We start from the raw sequence: 14861 nt of genomic DNA on the forward strand, positions 1-14861 counted from the left end.
GTTCCCTTTTGCTGAACTGGGGTTTGAATAAAGGGAATTTTGTAACCCTCGGATGTAATCGACTGTACCCATTTGTCTTGAGAAAGGGAAAGACAGGCTCTTGGGTACAGCGATAATCTTCCCCCGACTGCCTCTGAAGGTGGACAATCAGGCAACATCTCAGGGATGCTGGAAGGGTTTGTCAGAGAGAGGCTCCCTGCTACCCTGATTCTGCGGACCCCCTCTGCCTCTAGGGCGGCGTCTGTTGTTGTTACCCCCTCTGCCTCTGGGGGTAAACTGACCTCGTGCATCAGGCGTGACTCCTTGAGATTTGCAGAACCACATTTTCCCTCCCTTCTGACCTTTTGGGTAAGGTCTTGAAAAGGTGGAGAAATGGACTCCTACGGCAGAAAGAGTCTTGCCATCTTGTTCGCATCTAGTCAAGGTGTCTTTCACTTGAGGTCCGAACAAGGTCGAACCATCAAAAGGAGAGTTTGTGAAGGATGCCTTGAAGGGGTCTGCAAAATTACAAAGCCGCATCCAGGATTGACGCCTTAAAGCCACTCCTGTACCTGCGGCCCTACTCGCTCCATCGGCTGCATATGAAATGAGCCGCATGGAGGAGTTAACAATAGAGTTTAGGATTCCTAGCTGTGAGTTAATTTTATCCTGGGACCCAGCAGCTGACGGATCCTGTAAAACTTCTCCCAACTCTTTAAGAACATCTCTTTGAAGGCGGGTGAAGTGACACAAATAGTTTAGCGATCGCATGGCAAAGGTCGCTGAAGAAAAAATCTGCTTGCCATACCTATCCATAGTCCTGGAATCCTTGTTAGGAGGATGGACAGGTACTGAAGGATCAGCTAGTTCATTCTTGGTAGCTGCAGCCACCACCATGGCATCAAACGGGACACCTTTTGTCAAATATTGCCTATCAGGTGGGGCCGTGATGAATTTAGAAGGCCTCCGAGGAATGGGTTCCACCGAATCCGGGGCCATCCACGCCTTCCGAGCCACCACGTCCATAAGAGGGTCGAAAGGCGGAGACACCCAGGAGGTGGAGGGTTGAGACCCGAATGCCTCCAGGTATACTGACTCGTCCTCGGAAGGATTAAGGGAAGGCCAGTTCCCCCTCTGCTTAAGGAGTTTAAGGATGTTTGAGAAAGAGACATCCCCAGAGGGGGACCTTGGGGATCCCTCCAACTCATCCAAGTTAGTATCGGATGTAATAGACTCGGGGGAGTCTAAATGTTTCCTCTTACATGTCCTCTTATGTGGAGGTTCACCTGACGGGTCAGGAGAAGCCTCAGAAGAGGAAGATATTCCCAATGGGGAAACCTGAGGCATTGGATCTCTGGGTCCGGGAGCAAGAGAGTGGGAAGAGACATCAGCAGGCACTGTAGTGGGAGGAGCTGATGGAACTGACCGTTGACTATGCCCTGGGGCTAGTACACTCCTCATCACCTCGAAGGCTCCCCCGTCAGAGAGGCCAGAAGGCTCCTGCTCCGAAGACATAGGAACCCCAGGCCGCACCAACAGGGATGGCTCCGAGGCCGATGTTGGGGCTGAGCTCACCAGAGCCGAAGCTCCGAGAGGGAGAACGGGGTCGGACAAGGGTTCGATGCCACTCGCCTCCTCGGAGCCGACGAGAGAGACCAGACACCCGGATCCCTCCAATGAAGGCCTCAAGAAGGAAATCAGAGCAGAGGACGATGGAGCCGAAGGGGGGGTGGTATCGGCTCCGAAGTCACAACAGTCACGGCTCCGAGGACCTCCTGCTCCGAGCTCAGTAAGAGAGTCGAAGGAGGAATGTTAGGTGGATGTGTGATAGCTACCGTCTGTTGAGACGGGCTATGGAGCATTTGGGCCAATGCCTGAGACTTTAATAGCCTTCTCACCACTCTCTCTAGGACGTGGTCGGACAGCCTGGACGACCGAGAAGACCGGCTCCGATGGCTCCGCTCCGAGAGCAGGGGTGATCTCGGAGCCGAATGTATCGACTCCAACGAAGGGAATCTTGATCTCTTCTTTGAGATAGGTGGAGCCGAAGGGGCCGAGGATACGTCGGCTCCAGCCGGAGCCGACACTAAGTGCCCAGATTTAGCAGCATCGGCGCCGGATGGAGCCGATACTGTAGCTTGTGACATAGAAGGATCGGCTCCGGCCGGAGCCGATCTCATCACAGAAGGCGAACCAGTAGCCGATGGCTTAGGACTTGGGGCCAAAGGCTTAACTGGTTTCGAGGGCTTCCCCTGAGCCGACTTAGTTGGGGAGCTCTCAGGCTTTAATAAGCCCCTCAGTATTAATTTATTTCTGCGCTCCTGCAGGACTCTTGGGCTGAAGGCATGACAGATAGCACAAGAGTCCTGCAGGTGCAGAGGTCCCAGGCAGTAAACACAAGAAGTGTGACCGTCTGTCAGAGACATCTTCTGACAGCACGAGTCACACTTCTTGAAGCCTGAGACCTTTGTGTCCTTCGACATAACTATGTCGAGGAACCACTAAGTAACAAACAAAAAACACAGACACACACAATAAACACCCAATCCAATAATAAAAAATTTAAATAGGGATACAAACACACTCAAGCACCACACAGAATCCCTGACAGAAAATTAGGAAAGGGGGAGGCTGAGGCCTAACTTAGGGGACAAATAACTAGAAAAATAGGGAACACTAACGGGAATAGGGTTAAACTAATCGTTAAGAGTTTACACAACAACAGTAGTGACTAAAACTAAAGGGGTGAGACTAAAATTCTGAATTTTGAAAAACTTACCAGGAGCCGGAAAAAAAAGCACCTCGCAAGCGAAAGCGGCAAACGAGATCTGGGTAGTCATCGCCTTGCATCATGGGATATAGGGTTGCCTCGAGCCGGTAAAATTAGCTCTCGAGCTTTAGTAAGTGGCCGAGTTGGAGCCGAGGATCAGCTCCAAACCCATCCAGCAAGAATGAAGGCGAGATTGACAACTTAACATTGTTGGTTGTACGTGTAAGTTATGTTTCATATTTATAGAGCTAAAGAGCACCGTTTAGCGTTCTTTTCAAACAAAACAAAAGCTGAAAGAAAAGTATTTTATTCCACAAGATTTGCACATTTAGAGGACAAGCATGAGGTAGGGTACCACCTATCCCACTTTGCGAGGGACAGTCCCTCTTTGGGCAGTTGTGTCCTGCAAAAATTTGAAAAAAATGACAAATGTTCTGAGATTTTAGGACAGCGTTATTTCCTCTATTTTATGTAATAGTTGCATAAAACAGTTGTTCTGTATCTGAAACACCTAAATGTTATAAGAAACAGAATAAGCAACTACAATGCTACAAGAATAATCTTTTATTTAGGCAAAAAAGTGAAGTTCTTTCTTTTGTACTGGCCATGGGTATGTTTCACCCTGCAAAATCTGACGTTTGTACCAAAAATGTCCCACTCTGGGCATTTGAAAAGGTGGCCACCACCCTAGCATGAGGTTTGCTAAACTCTAATTACGGTGCGGATTTACTACAAGTTCAACGTATGCAATGACGATCAGTTAGTTGTACAAATAAACTTTACTTTCTATGTAATTTATTCAGGAACTCTGCTCATACACCATACCTAGAAACATCCACAGGCGTTTCATATTATTACGAAACGCTTCAGGGGACACTGTCAAAAACTGGTTTTACTTTTGGTTTTATTTGCACACAGTACGGGGGCGTGGCGTGTTGTATGAAAAACTAGTTTAGGCGTGAAGCAGAACATAGATATTTCCTGTAACAATCCAGTTTACTGTAGTCAGCTGTGTTGGAGCCTGCGGACTGCAAGGTAGGACACTTCCACTTTTTTATGCCTGGTGTTCCCAGATTTATTACAATGCAATTTCACCTAAGAAAAGAAGGACCAGAGCGACTGGCCTTTTCCCCTTCCAATTCTAATAACAGGGGCGCTGACAACATTAACAACACGTTGTGTATATTTGTGTGGTATTTTAAGGTGTTCAGTTTAATTATAACCAAGACCCTGCTGCAGCTAGCGATTTTCAAAGTCATCCTGCATTATTCACCTGTTCGACCTGCGACAGGTGCTAACCTGTTCATGTTTGTACACGGCTCTCGTGGAGCGCTTCTGTCAGGCTGTTTAACTGACCTGGTCTACGTGGTCATGGTGAGCTCGAAGCCGGAGAACTTAGTGGTGACCAAGTATTTAGCGTAGTTAATCGCTGGAGACACTTGGTACTGGTTTTTGATACGTTTTATGTTTTGGGGTTGGGGTTCAAAATACCAACATTTGATGGAAGCAGAAACTTACTCCTTCAAAGGATAAACGTTTAATTGCTATAAATGAGTGAATTTAAATAAAATCCTCCAAGTCTCCTTTCTAAAATTCAACAGAGTTCTTCGGTCTTGCCTCTTGTCTCCCTCAAAATTACAGTGTGTAAGTACGATATATCTCTTATATAAAGACGTTTTAGTATTGCTTTGTTTCTTTTTTTTTTTTGCCCTCCACCCCCGTTTTAAGAGCTCCCACTAACATGATAATAGCTTACTGCCCCGACAACTTTTGTGCGGTCCAGAATGCGATGCCGGTCTGGGATGGAGTTTACACTCCTGTTAAGGAGGTCCAGTCTACGTTTAAGGTTGGAGCCGACCCTGGCCAAGAGAAATTTCACATTTTCCTTGCAGAGAACAAGCATTAAGATCTCCCCACCGCTGTTTAGCAGTATTTTTTTTTTTTTTTTGCTTGCGTAACGTCGAATTTTCCTTCACTGTTTCAGGACGAGCAAAATCGTTGCTGGTGTTATTATTGCTTAATAATGTTATAAGCTGAAGTACTGGAGTTCAACATTTATTTTTTTCCTTTGACCAGATTGTTTTTCAGCATCAATTCACTTATTACTGTTGTGCTTATTTTATATAAAAAGGTGGGATGGGGATGATGACATGTAGCAAGTGGCGTTTTTCGTCGAGCTGGGTGACTGGCGCTGGAGTGCAGTTTTAGGGGGTAATTGAGTCTGGGTACCTCTTATTTCCCCTGCAGACTAAATGTTGTCCAGAGTGGTACTCACCGCCTTTGCAACTGCTGCTTCCTTCTCATTTCAATGGGAACAAAGAGCATTGTTTTACTAGCATTTGTATATTACACATCCTTGCTTTTATTTGCATAATTTTCCTGTTTGCAAACGTTTATTGCCGATCACAAGACTAAGACCACGCAGCTGCTCCAGAAAAAAAATGTTACTGAGTCAAGACCACAGCTGGCTTAGTGAGCATAAGACCTGAAACAAACCACTTTTTCAAACACAGTTTGTATACCCACTTCCCCGTACTCTTGTCTACGGCACCGAGGCGCTTTCCTCATCAGTAACAGTGTATGGTAGAACAGCGCCCTTTCTCTGTTTTTCAAAATTTGATAAAAGAGAATAATAAGGCAGTTTTGTATTTCTTTAACAGCAGCAACTGTATTTATTCTGCTTATGTGTGGAATTACATTAGATCTGCGGTGCAGGAATATGCAGAAGGCTAGGGGGGGGGGGGCAGAAAGCAAAAATGACACTTTCTGAAGGAAAAGGGCAGTTTTTAGCTGTCGTCCACAACACAGTGGTTTCTGTGACACAACATGTGTATAGTATGTAAATATGCATTACATGTGGAATTACTACACAGAAATTTCACGGAAAAGTACAAATGAAGCTAAGGTTGCACTAGCATGGTATGTGATCAGAGCCATGTATATTTAGAAGAGAAACCTGCAGTAGTGCTGTCACACAGAGAGTAACCACTACAGCTGCTAAAAACTTTGTTCATACTGTTAAATACTTAAGTTGGACTTTAGAAAAAAAGTCCAAATTAAATATTTAACAGCTTCCCAGGGCTATTTTGTGGTGACTGCTGATTGCTGTTAGTGGTGTAGTAGTGTAGTGTGTGACTAGAGCTTAATGGAGAACTCCATCCAAGAGTGTAGCTATTATTTTCCAAAACGTGATTTTCCTTCACTGTAATTTAACACTAAACACTTCACATACAGAAAAAGTATCATTTAGTAATTACTTTGGCCTTTCTTTCCTGCATTTGTCTTATCTGCTGCATCACAAGTGTTACTTTTAGTGATAGAGCAATTAGGTTAGGTCACTTGTCCCAACTACAGAGCCATTAGGAAAACAAGCAAACAATAATGCCTAACAGAGTGTGTGTTAATGGGTACTTAACACCCACACAGGGGTGTTATGAGCCCTGAAGCCGCAGATGACTGGCCATTAATATTCTAAAATAAGCATGCTGATTGGCCAGCCCAAGTAGCATGCCCATTGTAAATCTGATAATATACCAACAGAAATAGGTCCAAAAAAAAAGATCTGTAATCCGGACTCTGGACATACAAGAGAGACAGGATGGAGAAAATACTAGGAAAATCAGGTACGTTATTTAAAACTAAAGACATGTACCTGATTTTCTTTTGTATTTTCTCCGTTCTGTCTCTCTCCTACCCGTAAACTGTCCAAAACTTTTTTATAAAAAACAAAACAAAAAAAGAGCAACGGAGACCTTCTTTTCTCTATTGCTTCCTTTCCAAAGCACTGATGTACAGGGTATGCATGGGAATGCAAGTCCCATATGCATGCGCAGTACATCAAAAAAAGACACCAGAATATTACCAGCCGTGGAAGGACAGTACGTCTCCGTTATACAAAGGCATTTTTTAAGAAAAGTAAGTTTTTTTTTTTTAAATAATATAGGTTCATAGGTTGGTACTGGGCTATCTGCCCGAAGGCATATATTAGCCCAGCCATGTTGTGCGGTATTCACCACCCCTTTAGTAGTTCCCTAGACCCTTGGCCCCTGTCTAGCAGTGCTGTTGGTATGATCCCCAGTGTGAACTTTCTGTTACCCATTCACTCATCAAGGTTCCTCTTGAAGACTGATAGTGAGGGGCTCTGTCTTATGTAGATTGGGACCCTGTTCCATAGTAAGGAAAGTCTCTGCGAAGGGAATCTATCCCTCCAGCATGTTCTATTCATTGTTGTGTTGAGATTTATATCCCTAGAGCGTGTAGCTCAAGTAGATTTGGTTTTGCTAAGATGGAGCATGTTCAACAATTCTGGGTTGGACATGGCTCTGTACGTTAGACAGAGATCGCCTCTGAGAAAGCGCTATTCAACAGAGAACAGTCTTAGCTTTTTCAATCGTGCTGCATAGGGCAACTGTTTGAGGCCAGTAATCCTCTTGGTTAGGTACCTCTGTGGTCTCTCCAGCTGCTGGAGATGTCTAGCCAGGTACATTCCAATTGGTGCATTGTACTCAATAATGGGTCTGATAAGGGAAGAGTAGAGGGGCACCATTACATCCTTAGATCTTGATGCAAACCCTTTCGTGATCAGATGGGTCACACAGAACGATTTTCTAACCACTTTGGCAACATGGTTATCAAAGGAATATATATATTACATATATATATATATATATATATATATATATATATATATATATATATAATAGCAATAACTGACTCCATGGTATGGTATATTAAGATTTACCCACGGTTGGCTTTATTTAATCACTCAGGCGACCACACCAACCATGGGTAAATCTTAATATACCACCGCACTGACATTGTCGGTTATTGCGTAATTAACACACACCCTGGATGGCATTATTGCACTTAGAGAATGGGCTCACTGTAAAATTGTTGTGTTTTACTTGCTTATTTTTTTAAGTATTACATTATTTTTTATATATTTTTAATGTAAAATAGTTCCTCCGCCTAATGTTTTAAACTTGCTGTAGTATATGTTAATGGTGTTGGAGGAAACATTTTACATCAAAAATATATAAAATAAGTAATGTAGTGCTTAGAAAATAAGTAAGTAAAACACAAGAATTTCACATAGAGCCCATTCTCTTACATACACACATACACAGTCTCTTCTGCTTTCACACACACATACATATGCACACACAGACTCCTCTGCGTTTATGCGGGAGAGCTACAAAATCCTGAAAGCCCAAAATCCTGAAGACCAAAATCCTGAAAGTTCAAAATACTAAAAACTCAAAATACTGAAAACTCAAAATCCTGAAAATACACAGGATACCAACACTCACTATATTCCAGCACAAGTACATACAGAAACAAATAAAACAGTGACTATATTACTGTTCTCCAAGTATAAGGAGGGGGGCTACACCCCCCACCCCTTGCTACTTAAATATATCAACTCCAAGACTGCACTTAGTGTAGTGAAGTGCAGTCTCAAGGGAGGTGCAGGGAGGCTTGCCCCCCCTGCATATAGTTGAAGGGTAATATGTTTCTGTATGTACTTGTGCTGGAATATAGTGACTGTTGATATCCTGTGTGTCTTCAAGATTTTGAACTTTTAGGATTTTGGTCTCAGGATTTTGGTCTTCAGGATTTTGAGCTTTCAGGATTCTGTAGCGCTCCTGTTTATGCACATATCCACTCACACAAAATCCGTCTCACTTTTTCTCAGTCTCTCACACACACAGTCTCAGCTGCTTTCATACAAGCTTTCAGTCACACAACATCACTCTCACTGTCACTCTCGATAGCTTACACACACAGTTTCCTCTGCTTTCACGCATTCAAACACAAGATTGTTCTTACTCTCTCTCGATCTCTCACACATACACACAGTCTCCTCTGCATTCTTGCATGCATTTAGTGACACAGTCACTCTCACTTTGATCACACACACACACACACACACACACACACACACACACACACAGTCTCTCTTTTTTCTTTTACATTTTATGCTCGCTAAATAGCAGAACCTATGCCTATGCTTAACGAGTGTAAAATAATGGCGGCTGTTATTTTTTTTTCCAGTCCAAGCTCCACGGCAGCTTGATATGCTGCCATGAAGTGGCGGACTCATTTTTTAAAGGGCATTACTTGTTCATTAATACCCTGCTGGAGAACGTTCATTCTCCAATCAGTGTATTGTTGTGCAGGTTGCCCATTTTCTAATGCCTCTTAAACATCAGCATTTAAATGTGCCTCATCAGTTATATACTGCCAGCATCATACCTCAGACAAATAGTGTAACCTGGAGTCTGAACCAAGGCAGTGCTTTCACGCTTATTTTTCAGATGCAAATGTCATTCCCTTTAACCAAACTCTAAATGCCACAAAGAAAGAAAATGCATTCATCTAACTCTTCTTACTTTCTGTCAGTTTTGATTTTCCATTTTTTCTACACTGTATTTTCTGTAAAAGTTTATGTTTCTTTGTTTCTGTGATGCCTGTGCACTGGCCTCAATCCTCAACACTTACACTAGTGAGGGCATTCACATTAGGAAGGATAACAAATACACACACTGTAAAGTACAATTTCCTTTAATAGCTCACAGAGATCACAGTCAGTCTGTGGCTGGTTTCTCCCTTTCTCTCCAGATCCCCAATAAGACTCCCCAGTGGCACAACTATAGGGTACAGATCTCAGCCGAGTAGTCAAGCCAAAACCTTCAGTGCCCTCTCTGTCCAACCAGTGCTTCGTGTTCCTGCCCAAGTAGCTCACACACACACACACACACACACACACACACACACACACACACACGCACACACTTTGAGATTTGGTTTATATACAAGCACACAGACACTCCTGGGGAAAGCTGGTACAGGTTCTCCAGCTATGCCCCCTCCTGCCAGGTTATAAGGTCGTAAGCAATGCCACCAACTACTCTTATCAGCTACTAAAAAGGCCCTTACCAAAAGGTGTCAATTATTACTGTGCAATATTATTTTCCAGTTAGTAAGTATGACGAACAGCAAGGCTTATTTGGAGTGGCTTTCTACAGTATCACTATATACATGCAGTGTACTCTAGATCTCAAATTATCTCTACACAAAACAGCCACAGTTGAAAGGTTTAAAATATTTAATAATAAATAATGAAAACACAAGACAAATCTTCTCAATTCAACAGAGTGCTAGTCAAGAGTTCAGAAATCGCAGGAAAATGCTTAAAATAATACCGTAGAATAGTCTGACATAAATATAGAAAACAGCTAACCTAAATCAGACTAAATTTCTATCTAACTCTAAGAGGAATCACAGTTCTAAATAAACTTACATATAGAGCAAAGGCAGAGTACTGGTGAGTGATGCTCTTCAGACAAAATCCAAAATGCTCTGATTCTCTCTGTCAGAGAAAGTCTTAAAAATAATACATCACTGCTGACTCATTTTAGATTACATCATTCTTCTCTGGTTCCCAGGCTAACAGGAACTCAGAGTTTTAACATTTCTTTGATCTTGCACCTGGCCAGGAAACTGCAACAATAAAACACATTATGTATGTAAAATCTAGTAATTAACTGGTATCAAAATAATAGAAGGAATTCCTCAGTCCAGACATTATATTGCCGAGCCTTGAGATCAGTCATGACTTATCAGCTTTCTTCCAGCAGAGTGTACTGTGGTTGCATTTTTGAAGTTCAACATTTAACATAGTTTTCTTATATTTTAAGAGGACAAACCTGTAGATTAGATTCATATTTACAATGACATAGAATTATCTATAAAATTCTACCTAGCTAGGCTGGCAGCCTTCGCATATCTTCACAGTTTCTTCTGTTGATTTGTTATAACATCTTTTTATTGCATACAGTGTTTTGTTGAGTCAAGTCTGTGAGTTGGGGAAAGAAGATCATAGGATCATAGAAGGTTACTAGGCTAACAGCCCTATGGTCCTTACAAACCTAGCCGAGTTCAACCCGAGTTCCCAAGGGAGTCTGTCGCAAGAAGACACTAAAATCAGCACCTATTGCCCCTGTCCAGGAGGAACACAGGTGGAACCCCTGAGGTGAATTTCCAGTTAACCATCCAATTGTCCAAATTACTCTTAAATAAGGCCAACGAGGGGCTTTGTTCAACATGAATAGGAAGCTTGTTCCAAAAGTAGGGCAACCTCTGTGAGACAAATCTGTCTCTCCAGCAAGTTCTGTTGATTTCACATATCAGGTTAAGGTCCTTTGAGTGAGTGACCCATGTGCCATTTGACTTGCAAATGTGCAGCATTTCCATTAAAGTTAGTTCAGAGATTGCTATGTATGCAAGGCACAGGTTGCCTCTGAATAGTCTGTATGACACAGAGTAAAGTGACAATGATTTCAGTCTGTCTGCATAAGGCAGATCTTGAAGACCCTGAATTTTCTTTGTAAGGAACCTTTGTGGTCTCTCCAATTGCTGCAGGTATTTTGGAAAGAACATACCAAAGGGGGCATTGTACTCTATTGCTGGCCTAATGAGTAAAGATTACAGTGGGGTTATAACCTCTTTTTTTATGCAGGCAGTGCCCCTACGTATGAGATGAGCAATATGAAATGCCTTTCTTCCCACTGTGGAGACATGATGATTGAAGTTAAGATTGCTGTTGACCTGTGTGCCCAGATTTCTCACCACTGACTGTGTGCTTAGGGTATTGCTATTGATGTGGTAGTTCATGGGAACATCACCCTTGCTGAAGGGGATCATAATGCATTTTTGTGAATTAAGTTTAAGACCATGATTTTGGCACCAGTCATTAGTCTGTGTAAGACCTTCTTTCAGGATGTTGACATTGCTATGGGTTTCAATGATTGTTCCCAGTTTGCAGTCATCAGCAAACTTTGTCAGCCACAGTCCTTTAGTTTTAGCCTGTACTTCAGAGAAGTAGATTCTGATCAGTAGAGGTCCAAGAAATGATCCCTGTGGAACACCACTGGTTATGGGTCTGATGGGGGAGGTGGAGTCCCGTATTTTCATACTTTATTTTCGTATTTTGTTGAAGAAGTCCACCATGTTTAACAGGATGATCTCCCCTTAACAAAGCCACAATGGGTGGGGTCACACATTTGGATATTTTCTATATCTTTATTAATAAGGTCCACAATGATTTGTTCCATGGCCTAACAGATACGGCTGGTCTGGCTAATGTGTTTATATTTCCCAGGGTCCATGGATGCATCCACTTTGTGCAAAGGGATGACAGTAGCTGTTTTCCATTCTGCTGGGATGAAGCCAGTGTTTAGGCTGTGATTGAAATGTGTACCTATGGTGATTCTAATTCCTGTTTTAACTCATGTAGAACACAGCCCAGGATGTTGTCTGGTCCCATAGAGGCTATGTTTTTGGCCTTGGAGAGAACATTTAAGACCTGCTGCTCAGCGATTCTAAATAAGGGACAGATGTTAGGGATGCTTTGGAGTATATGTGGCGAGGGCAGGCGAGTGAAGTTTTCACTGAACCTGTTAGCCACCAGGTTTGTTATATCCACAGGTTCTATATATGTAGTACCATTAACTATGAGTTCAGTGCAAATCTGGGCCTTACCTTTGAGGTTACGGATGTAACTAAAGAATGCCTTGTGATTATCCTTAGTTAGGGAAGCTAGTTTGGATTTGTAGTTAGCTTTGGAGGACTTCACTAAGGAGTCTTATTTGCTTGTTTAAGTTGAGGAGGGAGTGTTTCCAGTTTTGAGACCATTCCTTCCTACTCTTAGACAACAACTTCTTTCTCCTTTTGTATAGCCTATGGCAGTTGTCCACTGGCAGGTTTGTTTTTCCTTGAAGATCTTGCATTGGTTCTATCAAGTAAGGCAGAGTCAATACAATGGTACAGGTGCTTGTATAAAGCATTGGTGTATAACTCAGCATAAGTATCTGTTCCATCAGTGGGGGGAGGGGCTATGAAGCTATTTATGCCATCACATAAGAGATTGTAATTGGTCCTGGAGATGTTTTTTTTAGTTTAGTTGTTGATGGGGGGGGGGTCTTGTGCTATAGTTACTTCTAGCGAGACTGATTTGTGGTCATATCTCACCAGGATGGTCACACACTGAGGGTGGTGCAGTGGTCCTCCATGTTGGTGAGTACCAGGTCCAGGATGTTTGAGCCCTTTGTGGATGCATCAACCAGCTGGTCCAGGGCATTGGAGTTAATGAAGTACAGGAACCTTTGGGCAAGTGAGCTAGAACATGTATAATTTGCCCGGTCTATAGACAGGTAATTAAAGTCACCTAAAGCCAAGGTGTTTGGTTGTATCTTGATTGACTCAAGCAGATCCAGGTAGACTGAGTGGATGTCCTGATTCATGGAGGGGATCCTATAGCTGGAAAATGACCTGAAAAGGGGTCTTACCTACAGTCAATTGCCCTTGAAGTAATTCAAGTGAATCATGCTGTTTAAGCAATCTAGAGGTGTATTTATTTTTAATGAATATTGATACACCACCTCCTTTAGTCCCCATTTCTTCAGTTTGTGGTCTGAATTTGTGGAAGGAAATGTTACCTGGTATAGCTGGGGTGCCCTCCACAGCCTTAAATCAGTCTCAGTGACTGCACAAATGTCAGCATCTTCCAGGGTGAGGACTACGTCCGGTGAGTGCAGCCTCTGGTTTAGACTCCTAGCATTTGGCAGCATAACTTTGAGGTTGTTTTTAGAGGGTATTTTTACATCAGGAATTTTCTTCTTGTGACATTGCCTAAAAAAGGCACTATGGGGATGGCAAGAGTCTTAGCCAGTAACCAAATTCTTATGGGCGACAGATGAAGCCCATCTCTGGCAAAACATCTAGGTCTATCGACCATGTCATCCCAGGCTGAGAGGTACTGGATCCCCTTTGAATGACACCAGAAGCTAAGCCAATTGTTGAAGTCAATCATTTTTTGTTTGTACTGAGGTATCATCCTAGGCGAAGGTAAAATTCTGTTTAAGGCTAGGGGCATAATCGCCTGAGACACATAATCAGAGAGCTTAGTCATGTCTGTCTTCATATAGTCCAGTGAGGTATGTCTCAAGTCATTCACAGCAACATGGACTATGACAGAGTCATAACAGTGCCTGTTGTTGAGAGACATGAGTGTTTGTGTGATGTGGTGGATCCTGGCACCTGACAGACAGCTGACCATGACCTTTTTCTCATCTAACCTGGTGAGAGAGACATCTGTGTGTCTCATAATTGAGTCGCCTGTGACTAATATGTTTATTTTTGTGTTATACCTTAACACTGTGTTATGCATTAACATTAAAGACTTTAATTCTAGCTACAATATTTAAAACTGTGCGCACAACAGAAATCATCTCAATCTGAGTAACACCTACTAATCACAGGGGTTAGATTTCTCACACTTTAACACTGAAATAATGTTGTTACTTTGAAAAGAGCAATTAACTAGGTGACATTTTCATTTAAATATTACTGGCCTGATACCTCACAGTTGTCACCACCCACTTACCACATCATCATCATCAGTCCTACTCCTGGTTTCCGTTTACTTTATGCATCCCTGTTTTCATTCCCCCTTTTGAACACAGTTAGTAATATTCAGTTCCTGTCAAAGCCTTTAGTCCCAGATCACTGGGAAACAATAATGTGGGTGTTTGAGGTGGAGGTGGTTAAAAAAGGCTGTCAGTGTTTACTTTTTATGAACTTGTCAAAAGGCTTATCTTAATTGTGCAGCTCTTTTTTTCCTTTATTTTTTTCTGCATATTGTAACTGCAAGCAGTATAGTCAAAAGAGTATAGTTTAGTAAATTCATACAAAAGCTTAGCTGTTTCTTGATGTATTCCCATTATTTCACAGTAATGCAGTATCAGAATTAGTATAGCTATCACAGGTTGCCATACTGTGCACTCCCCATTGCGTCTGTAAGTTTTGGAATCCATTGTTTAAAATGAACCTATTGCTTGCATTGCGCACATGGTTTTTTTTTTAACAGCAGATCAGAAAACCATTAACTCTTGGCTAGTATTCAGAGATCAAAAATCAAAACTTAAAAAAAGAAGACTGCTTCTACTACTGTTTGGGACTTTCATCATTCTGATGCTTTCTACAGAGTAAGTGGCAGTCATGTTCGTAGGTTCGTAGGTTGATACTAGGCTATCTGCCCTAGGGCATTTAT

At 42.4% G+C, this 14861-nt stretch overlaps 1 protein-coding gene across 1 annotated transcript in view; it reads left to right on the forward strand.

Annotated features, from left to right (window-relative positions):
* Positions 1 to 3661: 3661 nt before the first annotated feature.
* The window catches only part of LOC122790056 (calpain small subunit 1-like), a 317834-nt gene continuing 306634 nt past the window's right edge, over positions 3662 to 14861 (forward strand). Inside the window, exon 1 of the mRNA XM_044057654.1 lies at positions 3662 to 3784. The gene's annotated coding sequence lies outside the window, so the exon portion shown is untranslated. The remainder of the gene's footprint in view (positions 3785 to 14861) is intronic.

This window comes from Protopterus annectens, chromosome 1.part0, assembly GCF_019279795.1.
Source record: "Protopterus annectens isolate FY-2018-M chromosome 1.part0, PAN1.0, whole genome shotgun sequence".
NCBI classification, from domain to species: Eukaryota; Metazoa; Chordata; order Ceratodontiformes; family Protopteridae; genus Protopterus; species Protopterus annectens.